The sequence below is a fragment of the Musca autumnalis genome, unplaced genomic scaffold (assembly GCF_047663935.1).
Source record: "Musca autumnalis isolate F117 unplaced genomic scaffold, ASM4766393v1 scaffold_3, whole genome shotgun sequence".
Lineage (NCBI taxonomy): Eukaryota > Metazoa > Arthropoda > Insecta > Diptera > Muscidae > Musca > Musca autumnalis.
In genome coordinates, this window is record NW_027411866.1 from 154,846,178 (window position 1) to 154,863,014 (window position 16,837).

The window sequence follows — 16,837 nt, forward strand, 5'->3', positions numbered from 1 at the left end:
CACTCTTCCTTTCAAACGTTTTCGGTGACCATGAAAGGAGAGGTTAAACATTCAAATTTATAAACAATTCTTTGACAGGTATCAGAATCACATAACTGCCACATTTTGGCAGCTAAAAACTCCAAAGATAAGTGCGAAAATCGCTTTGCTGGAGAGGTTAAACATTCAAATTTATAAACAATTCTTTGACAGGTATCAGAATCACATAACTGCCACATTTTGGCAGCTAAAAACTCCAAAGATAAGTGCGAAAATCGCTTTGCTGCCACAAAATGCACACAAATGCAAAACTTGTTTTGGCAGCTAAGTCAAAACTACTGTACCTCAAAAAAAAAAAAAAAAAAAAACAAAAAAATAATAATAACTCGCATCCGCGAGTGCATATTAGACTTGTATGGAATAATTCTTATCGAAAATTGTCGATCACCTAAGAAAATAATTTTTATGTCATAAAACGCAAAAAATATACTTCTTTAACGAATTGATTGAGCCCGTGCAAACTAACTAAAAAGTGCATTAAAAAAGAAGAAGTTTTTACCCGGAGTCGGGCAATACAGACTTCGACTCATGAACAAATCCAAATCCTACTCGCAGTACTCTTTGAGACCACGAAACACATGTTTAGACTTTGCCAAAACATGGTCGAATAAATATTTGAGAAAACAAAATCAGAAACCAATCGTCAAACTTGTAGCTAAGTCCTGACAAAATAATATAAGTCGGAAAACTCCAAGATTTTTGTTCCGACTGTATTCTCCATCTTTGAAATAAGGTTTCAAAAGAAGTGTTTTTTTATTAGCTGTACGGGAAGAAACTTTTGAAATCGATGACATTAAAATTTTCTGGATATCGGTTTTGCTATTTATTGGAACTAGAATTCAAATATTTTGTAAAAAATATACAAATATCTCTAATCTGTCCACACCGATTAATCAATCACTTGTGCCCAAAGCCGTAGCTTGTAAACGGTTGGAAGTAAACTCATGAAAACTTGTCAATTATGTTTCGGAAAGCAAGTAAAATCGTATCAGTCGGCTTTGGCTTTAATCTATCAACAGATCGAAAATCGTCTTCACTTACAAAATATTTTTCCTCAAGATTTGTATTCTGTCAGTTTTCAGAATTTTGTGCCCTTTTTCGGTCACATAACTTACCGACAAAATTATTGAAACTTTTGGGTTTTTATCTTAACGATTGGGGACGTTCTGAACAATGTTTTTTTCTTAAACTATGTTTGGAAAAAATATTACGTCGTCCAAAATTTTTACCAAATCGGTTTATCCGTTTGAGAGATGTCATGCGTTCCAGCCAGAGAGGCAGACTGGGATAAATGACAGCAAATTGTCTGACCCGGATTTAGTCCAAACATTTATGGAGTCTAAACAATTATTTCGATTAGGGACATTTGTATTGTATCAAAGTATATATATCGTCTGCTCCGTCGGAAAAGGTCGTAAGTCCCTCCCAATAAATTTTTCAGGAGGAAGAAAAAAACATTCCGGCGCTTTCAGTATTAAAGATTTTATTATGGTGGTAAAGGCAGTATTCTTCGTTTATTAATTCCGCTTCAATACCTGTACTTTGTTTGATAAAATTCCGTCGCGTTTGGGAGATAATTGGATGTCTTTGGACTTACGACCTTATCCTTGTTTTTTCCTACAACTTACGGACGTTTTTAAAATAAAATATTTATTTTTTACACAACAATGTGGGAAGGTTATTATAAGTTTGTTTTGTCCAATATTCGTGTAACATCGCGAAGTATTCGTCGTAGACCCCCTCCTCGTGTCAATTTTTTCCTATCTTGACGAGATAAAGCGATTTAGCTATGTGTGTTCGTCCGTCCATTAACAATTGTAATAAAACTCCAGGCTTTAGTTATGAACCGATCGTCACGAAATTTTGTGGAGAGGTCGGATTCCGACAAGAAGAGACCCATTAGATGTTGGTGATGATCGTATGGGGAAAAATGGACCAAAACCAAAATTTTTAACCCGATTTTGAAGCTGTCCTGTAGGTTGCAATAATAGTCCAATCGGAGCGAAGTTGAAAGAATGATTTGAGTTTAAGACATAGAAGAAACTAGCAATTTTACATAATGATCAGATAATAATTAGCGGGTTTAATGGACCAACACTTTTGGGTGAAAATTGGTAATTTTTTAATACTTGGACTGGTATCCTTTTGGAATTTGCCGACAAAAAATATATTCGGTTTGAAGCTCAAAAGTGTTGCCAAGGATGTACTTGAAGGAATGGACGACATAGTCCATTTTGCAAGTGGATCTTATTATGGGAGTCATTCCCTTGGGTAGATATTGTGCCCATCAGTCATTTCAGATGGTCTGAAAGCAATGACTTGCAAACGAAAAACATAATATCGAGCGTTTTTATAGCTTTCGAGCTATTTTCTCAGGAACTATGGATTTGTCCCTGAAAAAAATTGTACCGTCATAATGGTAGCGTATAAAAGTTGTTACAACAAAGATAAAAGCGATTCGATAGCAGGCCTTAGCACCGAAGGAGTTGACATATATAGCCGGACCTGATCTATGTCTCGTAGAAATAGTACGATGTTCAAAGTATGGACCAAATCGGTTACTGCCTTCGAGAGTTACCGTGTGCACCATTTTAGTGAAAAGTGTTGAACTTTTGTGGGGGAGGTACCTAAAAGAGTCGACCGATATGGATCATCTTCGCACTTAAATTAATTTCGGACAAAATATTACGATGACCAAATTTTGGGCCCAATCTGCAGGTCCCTTCAAGAGTTAACGTGCGCTCCAACCTCTAAAATTGGTGCCATAGGGGTTTTTCTTACAACTCCGGGCTATTTTCTCAGGAAGTATGGACTTGCCCCTGATAAGACTTGTACTGCCCTAATGGGGGCAGCAAATACAAGTTGTTACAACGAAAAGCGATTCGAGAGCGCACCAGCAAGCCAGACAGACGGACGGAGATTGATAAATCGACTCCAAATTGTCTGAAACGGATTTCGTCCAAACATACATTGGTTTTAACCCCATTATTTCGATGAACACATTTTTCCCGTATGAAAGTGTATATACCCTCTTTAGCATAAATGCTCCGTTGATGCCAATTATATTGATGAACATGGTTAGACAACAGAGTTTAAACCTGATATATACGATGTCCCACCGTTTTAATTGTTTTTTGTGTATCCATAATCACGCTAGAGGACGTATTTAAAAGATAATAATAATTGTGGATGTTGATCGGATGGCATTTGGGGATGAAAATGACCAAATGGTTTTAAAATGGCCAAAAATTAATTTTTGGTGCATATTTTAATTTATACGGGACCAATTTCGGTAAAATAGCTAATAATGTGGAGAAAAAAGCTGTTTACCTTACTCTTGATGCAAATTACAATAAAGTAGCGGTTAAATAACGGAACTGCGTAATATATAAGTGGGTGAGAACGCCAATGCAGTTATTCCATTATTATTTGTTTGGAGATTAACTCTTCCACTGATCCTACAAGTTCAGTTCAAACAAATGATCTCAATTTGGCGTGTATTTAAAACCACACAGACCCGTCACTTTTGCGTCATAGCAATGGTATCAAAAAATTAAGCGTTCTTAAAACTTAAAAAAAATGATGATCCGAATACATACAAATGTATGATAATACGGCTCGTCTTGCAAATGCAATATCAAATCAGCGGAAACATCAATCTTTTTATTTTGCAAAGCACGAAGGACGTATGATCACTTCATAAACTACTTGATTTTTTTTTAAATATTAAGTAAGATATCAAAAAACAATAAAAATAGGGATTTTTTCACAAACTTTGCAATATGTGTTGTATTTGGACACATACAGCATCCCAATTAGTATCAATGAAAAACCAGTTTGCTTATAGAGGAAAATAAATTTCAAATGTAAACTTTCGTTGCAATATAGAAATTATCACATTTTTGTTCAATAGTTTGGTCCACTGGCTCCACCAAATATCATCCGATTATCATCCAAAGGTGTAGGCTAGTTCTTTGCATTGCACCCCAACCATGGATGACGTTAAACATTATATCTGAACTACATTAGCTGATTTCTTTTGATCCTTCTTCCTTTTAAAGGGGTGAATAATGTCATTTGAATAAGCTATTATTGTTTTAAATCGGTTAACAAATGGCTAAGTTATAGTGGTTTATGTCTGAAAAACCACACAAAAAACCTATAAAGGAATTTCTCATAATTTTCAAAATAAATATTGAATAAAACAAAAAAACATTATATTTTTGAAAATTATGAGAAATTCCTTTATAGGTTTTTTGTGTGGTTTTTCAGACATAAACCACTATAACTTAGCCATTTGTTAACCGATTTAAAACAATAATAGCTTATTTAAATGACATTATTCACCCCTTTAAAAGGAAGAAGGATCAAAAGAAATCCGTTGTGGAAAAAATAAGATATGCCCGTTTAAATTTGAAAATGTAAGAAACCCAGATTTTCACTACTTTTACCGTTATAAAAAAATAAAACGAAGTGACCCAAACGAAATAAAGGCATTGTCGTTGTCTATGGATCCCAACACGATATAATTTTGCATCAGAACACTTGAATATTTTTCGGGTCAAATTTTGTAGCACAATGTCATTTATCGAAATTTTCCGAAAAGTTTGCACATTCTTAAGGCCAAAACTGTCTGAAGGAGCGTTCCAATGCTTTTGCGATGTATTAGAGAGTTTTCAATTACTGTCTTGGCTACAATGTTTGTCTTTGTGTTGGATCGAAAATCTCAATGGTTTGGCTGTTATACAGTATCGGCCAAAACTAAAGCACCCCCTCAGTAAATTTTTTTGAAATGATAATTTTTTTATGAAAACTAAATTATAAATTTTTTTCTTATTTTTCTTTTTGTTTATTTATCTATATATATAAAAGAGTAGTGAGGTGAGTGACTGACTGACTGATTGACTGACTGATTCATCAGCGCCCAGACGAAACCGCTGAAGCTATAAAGTTGAAATTTTTGGTCTAGGTTGCTGTTGGAGTGTAGGGGTGAGATAAGGCTGGGTTTTTGGAAATTCGACCCAGAAGTGTACGAAAAGTACTAAAAGGTACTAAATATGGTACCCTTTGTATTAGGCAAACGGTAAGAGCTAGAATTCTGAAATTTGTAATGAGGGTAACTGATGGAGAGCTAGAAAGATGTACCAAAGGGAAATTCGAACCATAAGTGTACGAAAAGTACAAAAGGGTACTAAATTTAGTACAATTGAGATTTGGGTGAACAGACAGAGCAGGAATCCTGAAATTTGGAATGAAGGTCACTGATGAAGAGTAACGATGAAATGTTTTTGGCAATTCGAACTATAAGGGTACGAAAAGTACTAAATGGTACTAAATTTAGTACAATTTGGATTTCGGTAAGCGGATAGAGATGGAATTTGAAATGAGAGTCGCTGATGAAGAATAACGATGAAAGGTTTTTGGAAATTCGAACTATAAGGGTACGAAAAGTACTAAATGGTACTAAATTTAGTACATTTTGGATTTGGGTGAACGGATAGAGCTGGAATACTGAAATTTGGAATGGGAGTTACTAATGGAGAGTTACAAAGAAAGGTTTTTGGAAATTCTACCTATTAGTGTACGAAAAGTACTAAATGGTACTCAATTTAGTACTATTTGGATTTAGGTAAACGGATAGAGCTGGAATTTTTAAATTTGGAATAAGGGTCACTGATGAAGAGAAGCGATGAAAGGTTTTTGGAAATTCGAACTATAAGGGTACGAAAAGTACTAAATGGTACTAAATTTACTACAATTTGTATTTCGGTGAACGGATTGAGCTGGAATCCTGAAATTTTGAATGAGGGCCACTGATGGAGAGTAACAAAGAAAAGTTTTTGGAAATTCGAGCTGTATGTGCACGAAAAGTACTAAATTTAGTACAATTTGGATTTGGGTGAATGGATAGAGCTGGAATCCTGAAATTTGAAATAAGAGTCGCGGATGAAGAATAACGATGAAAGGTTTTTGGAAATTCGAACTATAAGGGTACGAAAAGTACTAAATGGTACTAAATTTTGTACAATTTGGATTTGGGTGAACGGATAGAGCTGGAATACTGAAATTTGGAATGATGGTCACTGATGAAGAATAACGATGAAAGGTTTTTGGAAATTCGAACTATAAGGGTACGAAAAGTACTAAATGGTACTAAATTTAGTACAATTTGGATTTGGGTGAACGGATTGAGCTGGAATCCTAAAATTTGGAATGAGGGTCACTGGTGGAGAGTAACAAAGAAAAGTTTTTGGAAATTCGATCTGTAAGTGCACGAAAAGTACTAAATTTTGTACAATTTGGATTTGGGTGAACGGATAGAGCAGGAATCTTGGACTTTTGAATAAGGGTCACTGATGGAGAGTAACAAAGACAAGTTTTTGGAAATTCGAACTAAAAGTTTAGGAAAAGTACTAAATATAGTACAATTTGGATTTGAGTTAACGAATAGTGCTGAAATTTGGAATAAGGGTCACTGATAAAGAGTAAGAAAGGTGTACCAAAGGTCAAAAAGTCCTAAATGGTAGTGAGTTTAGTATGATTTGGATTTGGGTGAAGATAGAGCTGGAATCGTGAAACTTGGAATTAAGATTACTGTTAGAATCTAGAATTGAGATATGGAGGTATCTTTAGAAAATCATACTAATGTGCACGAAGCAGTACTAAATGGTACTAAATTCGATACAATTTGTATTTGCGTGAACAGATTACTGTTGGAGTGTAGGATTGCGGTTACTTTGGAAATTCGTACTTATGAAAAAGTGCTAAATGAAAGTACATTGGCTATAATTTGGATTTAGGTGAACGAAAGAACTGAGTTATGCAAGTAGTTTTTGGAAAGTCGTGTACGATAAGTGGTAAATGGTACAAAATTTGGTACATTTTGGTATTTGCTATATGGTACAGAATTTTGTACAATTTGTGATTTTGTAAAGGGGCAGAACTGGAATTTTTAAATTTGATTCGGTATTTGTTTAGCAATTGATGTTTAGAGTGGAGATAGGGAGGAGGTTTTGAAAATGCGTACTTATTTATACAAAAAGTACTAAATAGTACTATTATTGGTTTCAGGGGAACATATAAAGCTGGAAAAGTGAATTGCTGTTGGGATATATGTTGAATATAAGAAAGTAAGCTTCGAAACGTTTAATTATGTGTACGAAAAGTTTGGTAACATGTTGGTACCAAAACCATTTTGGTATTGTGTAAACGGTTAAAGTGAGAAATACCTACTATAGGTGAACGAAAAGTACTAAATGGTACTAAATTTGGTGTTGAGTGTAGGAACAAAGCTTGGATTATATAATTTGGACAAAAAATACGAAATGGAAAAATATTTGTTATTAAGAACACTCTGAACTTTGAGATAAAGTTCGGAGTTCGGTTGGAAAATGTGCATAAAATCTGCAAAATACTCTAAGTCTTTAAAATACCTCTTCTAATAAAAGTGGATTGAAGTAGACATTTTTTAAATTAAGCTTTTATATCCTCCGAGTATTCAAGGTCCAAATGTGAAGAAAATTGGACAGTATAGATTTGTTCTATTTTTAAAAAAACACTAACTCGTGGGGTACCGTTATATGGGGATATATTCCAAAAATTTTACGAACCTATTCGGGTTCTTGGCGAAACCGCTGAAGCTAGAACCTTGAATTGTGAATGTGCGTTATTGTTGTTGTGAAGGGGTGAGATAAAGTTTAGTGTTTGGAAATTCGTATTGGGAGGGAATGCTGTGTAAGTGAAGGAGTAAAACCAGAAGTCAAATCTGAAATTTGCAATATAAGTCGTTGTTGGTGTATGTCTGTGATATGAGGTCGTAGTTTTGGAAATCCGAAATAAAAATATGGTAGCTGTGTAGGGGTGCGATACGGCAGATATGTTTTTTTTTGGAATTAAAGGAATTAAATCGATTAAATGTTGGTATTAAAAATAGGTTTTAATACAACAGAATCGTCAGTGTTCACCACTTCCACATTAAATGTTGTTCATATATATTTTATGCCCTTTCCGCATACGAAGTAGCGGGCATTTGCTAGTATCTTTATAATTCAAAAATACAAAAATAAGGAGATCAGAATTTAATAAACAAAAGTTAAAATTCAAAAAACATTTTAGGTCGCAAATATAAGCGGACAAAACTAAAGCACCCCCCCCCCATTTGAGGTACAACAAAAACTATTGAAATCAATATTTCGTTGCATATCCTTTATTCTGGATGACACAGTCACATCTTTTAGGCATAAAGGATACTAAATTATTAATTATTGCAGGCGAAATAATAGGTTTTCGGAAAATTTAACTTAAATCCTCAAAATACTGAAAATCGGAAGGTACCGTTATATGGAGGCTATACCCAAACGTGGACCCAGGACCACGATTTTTGGTGGATGGGTTTTGTGACCACTAAGAACTCTAAGTATTAAATTACAGCTAATTTAGTAGGAAAATTTGGCTTAAATATCCGAAATACCGAAGATCGGAAGGTACCGCTATAAGGGGGCTATACCAAAACATTAGCCGATATTGTTCATATTCATCCAAAAATGATGCTACAGCATCCACTAGTCAAATACAATACGCTAACGTTTAAAAATTAGCAAAAGAACGAATTGCAGAAGAACGATAGACGCCGGCTTATTCAGTCGACGACCAGCAAAAAACCTTCCGCCTCCATGTTTTACAGCGTCTTTGCAATATTTAGGATTTAACGGTTGTCCATTTGGTCCAAGCCTTTAACCATCTGAATACTTTAAATTAAACATAGATTCATCGGAAAACAGTTCAAATGGGTCTTGGCGAATGCCAGTCTGGTTCCTTCATTTTTAGTCGATATGAAAGGTTTTTTTTGCTGGTCGTCGACTGAATAATATTTTTGTATTTTTCAATTATAAAGATATAAATAAATAAAAAGAAAAATAAAAAATAAATTTATAATTTAGTTTTCATAAAAAAATTATCATTTCAAAAAAATTTACTGAGGGGGTGCTTTAGTTTTGGCCGATACTGTATGCCAAAATATCCAAAAAACGTCAATAAAAAACTTAAAGTCAAAATCGGGAGGCTCGATTTTCACGGTAGATATATGGTCCAGTGGACTTTTTTGCTCAGTTCAATCCCAGGAATCAGAAACGCGAAGGGCTCATTAAGGTTTTTTTCCTTCCACACAAATCGCCCCACCCTATTGTTCACGTTTAATCAAATTAAAAGAAACAGAGGCACAGGATTTCAAGAAACCGATCAAATGAAGAGCCTAAAAACCGAAGAGAAAGCTGTGAATAATTATTGCTACCACACACAAATTTAAATATTTTACGAAAGCAGGACATAAGTTGGCTTATATTATTCTCGGCGGTACCCAGTATTACCACAAAGAATGTGAACAAAAAATTTGTAGAAATAAATTTCTAATTACTTTTCGAGATATAGTCCACGAAAATTCCTTGATGTATGGTACATTTTGTAGATTGTTCATTTTATGCACTTCCATTCCCACAACATTGAACCCGTAATATTTTTTTTTGATACAGGATAGCAAAAAACTCGAAAATGACATAGAAAATACGGAGTAAATTCATGGCGGAACTCCGAGTTTGTTTATTTTTTGATACCTAAATTCAGAAAAATTTTAAAATTTCAAACAAAAATTTAAAAATATTTCTTAGAAAACTTGTAAATGAAGTACATTTTTAGAACATAAATTTCACAACCACATTTCATTTAAAATCTCCACAACTAAAAAATATTTACGATAAACAAAATGGTAATAATTTGTTAAAGTAGCTCAGCAAATTTTCTTCGACCAAATCATTTCGTACGTCCCTGGTGGTTGCGGATATATGTACCGACCATAAGTGAAAGTAAATTACTAACTGCCACAGAATTTGGTTCAAATTGTTATTGTGTAAAGGGGTAGTGCTGAAATTGTGAAACGCGTTATTAGGATAGAAGTTAGCGTTTAGAGCAAGGGCGTAGTCAGGATCAAATCTAGGTGGGGCAAAATATTTTTTTTGTGATGTGTATAGTTTTTGCATACAAAATTTTAAACCATTTATTTAGGTATATATACCTAATGAAAAACAAGTAAAAAGCCTCCACCATAAAATATTCTGAATTTATGCGGAATATTTAGTTTTCTTTCCGTTATGAAAGCTCTGTTGGCCACCATTTTTGATGAATTGTGTAAACCAATTACTTGACATTTTGAGTTTAGGGGTATACCAAAACGTGGACCTATGTCCGCAACTATTGGAGGAGAAGTGTTTTGATCACTACGAACACTTAATGCTAAATTGCTCCCAATTTAGAGACAAAATGTAAATAAAAACAAGTAAAAAAGTGTCAGTCGGCTTTGCCGACAGAGGTATACCCTCAGCCAATGTGAAGTCAAACTTTCACCTTCGGACAGATCGAATGTATTTAAGGTCTCTTTAGAATTTTGTGGCCCTTTTTGGACATTTGAACTTGCCGACAAAAATGTGGATTAGGAATTAACTGCACTAAGACACAAATGTTGAACTTTTGTAGGGCAGGGAGGACCGATATGGGCCATTTTAGAGGTAAAACTAAATTTTGATAAAATATTAGGAGATCCAAAGTTTGGACCAAATTGGTTGTCCCATTCAAGTGATATCGTCCTAGCATTTTAGTGACATTTTTTAAATATTGGGGAGAAGTACCGAAAGTTGTGGGCTGGTATTGCCTATGAAACTAAGTTTGGATATAATATGACGAAGACCAAATGTTGGACCAAATCGGTTGAACAGTTCGAGAGTTATCGTGCTCTCCGACCGCCACATATGGTGACATAGGGTTTTTTTTACACCTTTCGGGCTGTTTTCCCAAACAATATGGACTTGCCCCTGAAAAAACTTTTACCGTCGTAATGGACGTAGCGAATGCAAATAGCTTGAACAAAAATCAAAGTGATTCGAGAGCAGGTCTTAAAGTCAACTTATCCGAAATTTCGTGTGAGAGGTACCAGAAGGAGTAGACAAATATCGACCATATTCGAACCTGATCTATATCTGGTAGATATATTAGGATGTGCAAAGTATAGATTACATCGGTCACTCCCTTCAAGAGTTATTGTGCGCACAATTTTTCCGAACATTTTTGAAGTTTTGTGGGGGAGGTACCTGAAGGAGTAAACCGATATAGCCCATCTTCATATTTGAACAATGTTTTGATAAAAGTGAAGGAAGTGAATACAAGTTGTTGCAACAAAAATCAAAGCAATTCGAGAGCAGGTCCTAAACTGAATTTATCCGAAATTTTGTGTGGGGGGTACCCGAAGGAGTGGGCCGATTGAGTCCATATTGGAACCTCATCTAAGTCTAGTAGAAATTTCACGATGTGCAAAGTATGGACCAAATTGGTTCAAGAGTTATCATGCGCACAAATTTTCCGAACATTTTCGAACTTTTGTGGGGAAGGTACCTGAAGGAGTAGACCGATATGGCCCATCTTCGAACTTAAACTAAGTTTGAACAAAATATTACGATAGCCAAATTTTGGAACAAATCGGCTCATACGTTTGAGAGTTATCGTGCGCACCATCCAGACAGACGGACGGACATTGCTAAATCTACTCCAAATTGTCTAAAACACATTTCGTTCAAACATACTTGGGGTCTAAAACCATTATTTCGATGAGACACATTTTGCCCGTATGAAAGTGTATATGGCAAAAAACAAAAATCCTTTGCAATTCCATTTGAAAAAAATTAAAAAATTTTTTTGCGAGCACATCTACAATTTTTGGCATAGAGGTTAAGAAAAAAATTCTGGTTTCAAATCTGTTCGCGTTCACAAAGTTGGACGATGCGCGCAAAAGTTATGGCGGTTTTTATTCTCATATAAAGAAAAAATATTTAAAAATATCTTATTTGTTGTTATGAGAAAATTTATGCATAAATCGTTAACAGCATTCCATATCTATTCGTAGATGTTTAAATAGTTATTAAATCTATTATTATTTTCGCGGAAAATCAACAAATAGTACAAAAAATTTTAAGAAAATCCAAATTATCCTGTCCCAGAGTCCGTACAAACACTTAAAAATAAATTAAAAAATATATGCGGAATCTAGACAATGCGTATAAAAATATGATACCAAATTTATAGAGATTGGGTACATAAATTGCATATTATAGCAACAACAAAAGAGAAAAACTTATTGTTGAAAAATATTGCTGCAAATATATTTATTGGTTTGATTCGAAAAATTAAAAAAAAATATTTAGGAGTTCTCCAACTATTTCGCTAAAATCCCATACAATAATTAATGTGTACTACTAAAACTTCATCAAGAAATATGGTTTACCATCGTGAAAGCTTATTTGCTTACTGTGATAACTTATAAGGACAGGAAATTAAGAGTAATATTGAAATTACAATCATTCAAAAAATGTGGAAATTAAAAAGCCTATTATTCGCGAATTAGTTAAAATCAGTTGATGCGCATCCGTTTTTGGATACAGCGAATAAATCTCTTTCAATATCTTTGCATATTTCGATGTTTCACTCAGCGGTCAAAGTGTGCCGCCAGTTGCATCACACAATGCAAAAAACCTTACAGTGGGTAAAAATCGCGCAATTTGCATACGATTTTGATGCGCATCCGGTTTCAGTAGCACCCATCAAAAATATGTTTATCTACACATATTTCAATCAGATTCTTCAAGAACCGCGGATGTGCCTCCACTTTCTATTTTTGGTAAAAATCCTATATTACTCGCGAATCTCTGTAATTTATGACACGCGTTTTCGCAAATATTGTAATCGCGTATAAAGGATTCCATTTACGTAAAAAAATTTAAAAAAATCGCGGTTTGGTACGCGGATTTGTCAAAATAAATTTTTGCTGATTTTCCTATTTTCAGGGTATCTATATCCGAGGTTTTAGTCGATGGATTCGATCGCGGATGGGCTCATTAGTTCCGTCGCGTAAAAAAACTAAATTCACGCGGGGTACAAAGGAAATTGAATGACACTTGTAAATTTTAAACGCTAAAAATAGGTTTTTTAAAAAAATCACACATCAAATATTGGACTTTAGATTCCAATTACTAGGATGCTGTAAGGAGCACACTCATGAGATAAGCCATAAACGACGTAAAATCACGAGTTTTATAATCCTATTATGAGTTTGGAATATTATCTTGTTGCGCGTCCGGATTATTAAAAAAATTCAAAAAACCCCGAAATTCCGGCTTCAAAATGTCAGCATCAATTTTAGGTGGATGTAGTGGATATATCGAAAAATGATACACTAGTATCATATTGCCCATGAAGTATTCTTTGAGTCTTTCTTTGGCCATATGTCTATAAAATGTAAGGTTAAGCCAGAAATCGGAATGGAGCATAAACAAACTTGTTGGCTTCAACCCATTTTTACCTATTTTTCTACATTAATGCCAACACAGCTTCCACGTAAATTAAATTTAATGGTCGATATTATGGGATCCCTCCTAAAACACTTCATTTTAAAGAATGTTTATCATACTATATAGAATATGCTAACATTCCGCGAATTCTGAATGGGTGAAACTCGGATTCATCGATTGTAAAACATTTTTGTTTTTCGCCATATACCCTTTCTAGCCTAAAGGCTGAGAGTATAAAAATTAAGTTTCAGTGTTTTATTTAGAAATGCACTTAAAACTAGAAAATAATTTGTCGCTTAGCCTCAATTTATTATATATTCTTTCTCATGATGGAATTTCTCACTTAAATGCTTGCCGTTAAATTTTGCCACCATTTATAATTTAAATGCAAGCGTTTTATTTGAGAGATTCCATCATGAGATAGAATATATTTATTGAGGCTGAGCGACAAATTATTTTCTAGTTTTAAGTGCATTTTTAAATAAAGAACTGAAACCAAATTTTTTTTAATTATTTTTTATTTTTAACTTTTTAAATCGAACATTGGTGGCGTCGTTTTTTATTGGGATACCCAGCAAAAATTTGGTAAGCACATGTCATTACTTCTTGCATTACCGAGTAATGAGTGTTCATTACACTCCGCATTATCAGGCAGTATATATATATATAACAGTTTACACATAACTAGTGACTTCCTTACTTACTACTTACTTACTAAGTAATGAGTATGGTGGCACAGGGCTAGTGTGTTCGACTACAAATTCTAGAGTTGTGTGTTCAAAGCTCAGCGTCGGCATGGGTGTTTTTTGTTTACAAAATTACAAAAACATGTTGATGTACATGGATGAGTTAAACCAACCTTTGTTGTTCGTGCGAGTGGCCTAGTGTGTAGTGTGTTTGGCTACAAATCAGAAGTTCGTGTGTTCAAAACTAGCAGGTATCGAATGAAAAAGAAAAAAACAAAAAAATATGTAGTGGTGAATTTGAATATAATTTCTACTAAATTTTTTTCTAAAAATAGAACTATGCTTTTTAGCTTCTTTTCGACTGCCGGTATGTGGTTAAGTATGTACTTAAAAAACATATTTAAGGAAGTACTTCCTCCCTATGACATCCCCATGTAAAAATAATGACTTTTACGGTATATTTGTAAGTAGTTACTACTGCCAAATTTTACTGAATAAAGTAATTACTTAGTAATGACTTTTTTTCTGGGTAGCTAATACAATTTTGTTTTTTTTTTTTTCAAAATAGTCTGGCTTAATCCCATTGTTGTTGTTTTATTATTTTAAAACAACTTTTTAGTAAATACATTTTTTTGACCACAGAGAACAAAATTATAGTCAATTTAGGCCGACAATTTAGATAAAAACTTTAAAATGCCTGAAATCGTGTAGTACCGTTATATAAAGGCTATACCAACACCTGGACTTATGTCCATAATTTTTGGTGGGGAAGTTTCTGTTTCTGTACCATTGGGGACTCCAAATGCCAAGTTACAGCCAATTCGGCTTAAAAATGAAGATAAAATCCTTTAAACGCTTGAAATCGGGCTGTACCGCTATATGGGGGCTATACCATAACCTGGACCTATGTCCACAATTTTTGTTGGGGAAGTTTCAGCACCTTTGGGAACCCCAAATGCCAAATTACAGCCTATTCGGGTTAAAAATGAAGATAAAATCTTTAAAACACATGAAATCAGGTGGTAACGCTATATGGGGGCTATACCAAAACCTGTACCTATGTCCATAATTTTTAGTGAGGAAGATTCTTTACCAATGGGGGTCCCATTGCCAAGTTACAGCCAATTCGGCCCAAAAATGAAAATAAAATCCTCATAATACTTGTAATCTGATGGTACCGCTATAAGGGGGCTATACCAAAACCTGGACCTATGTTCACAATTGTTGGTGGGGAAATGTCTGTATCATTGCCAAATCCCAAATGACAGCTAATTCGGGCAAAAATCAAGAAAAATGCTCAAAATACCTGAAATCGGGTGGTACCGCTATATGGGGCCTGTAGGAAAAAAGGACCCATATTCATGTATTGTCATCCAAATCTGAAAAGTGTGCAAAGTTTCAGTTCGATTGGTCAACTGCAACTGCGTTAAAAATGAGTTACTAGATTTGAACTAAATCGGGTGGTACCGCTATATGGGGGCTATAGAAAAAATAGACCCATATTGGATTTGGTTTCATATTCATGTATTGTCATCCAAATCTGGAAAGTGTGCAAAGTTTCTGTTCGATTGGTCAACTGCAACTGTGTGGAAAATGAGTTACCAGATTTGAAAAGCAAGTTAAATAAAACAACGTAAAAACACTGTAAAAATGGACCAATATTGGTTTTGATTTCATATTCATGTATTGTCAACCAAATCTAAAAATTGTGCAAAATTTTTGTTCGATTGGTCAACTACAACTGGGTCAAAATTGAGTAACCAGATTTGAAATGCAATTTAAATAAAATACCGTTTAAACACTATAAAGGAATAATATTGGTTTTGATTTCATATTCATGTATTGTCATCTAAATCTGAAAAGTGTGCAAAGTTTCAGTTCGATTGGTCAACTGCAACTGTGTTAAAAATGAGTTACCAGATTCGAACTAAACGGACAATAAAGCAAGTTAAAACACTGTAAAAAAATATAGAAACTTTTGGGTATTTTTCTTAATGATTGTCTACGTTTTCGTAATAAATTTAATTTAGATCAAAGCGCAAAAGTATTAAACTTTTGCGGAGACGGTACTTGTAAAAATGAAGCGGCATAGTCCATTTTGGAAATGGATCTCATTCTGAGAGTCATTCCTTTCAATAGCTACCGCGCCACAAGCCATTTTAGTTGGTGACCATAGTATTTTGAGCATGCACTTGCCCACGAAAAATAGGATATCGCTGTAAAAACGACTACAAGTCTTTAAACAGCACTTCTGTTGAACTTTTGTGAGGAAATTTACTGAAGATGAACTGATGTACATTTGGTAGGAATTTTACGATATTTGAAGGAGTGGACCATATTAGGTTCGATCTATGTCAGGAAGAAATATTACGATGTGCAAAGTTTAGATCTAGTAGGTTACTCCCTTTGAGAGATATAGTATGCACCATTTTAGCGAAAAAGTTTGAACTTTTATGGCGGAGGTACCGATATTACTTAATTCAATTTGGACAACCTATTACAAGATGCAAAACCTAGACCAAATCGGTTGATCCGTTCGACAGTTATCATGCGCTCCAGCTAGTCAGATAAATAGACATACAGGCGGACGGATTATGCTAAGTAATTCCAACTTGTCTGAAACGAATATCGGAGTCGGAAATCATTATCTCGATAAGGAATATCTGTATCGTATCAAAGTGAATTTAATCCCGTAACCCTAAAGGCTGAGGGTACAATTATACAACT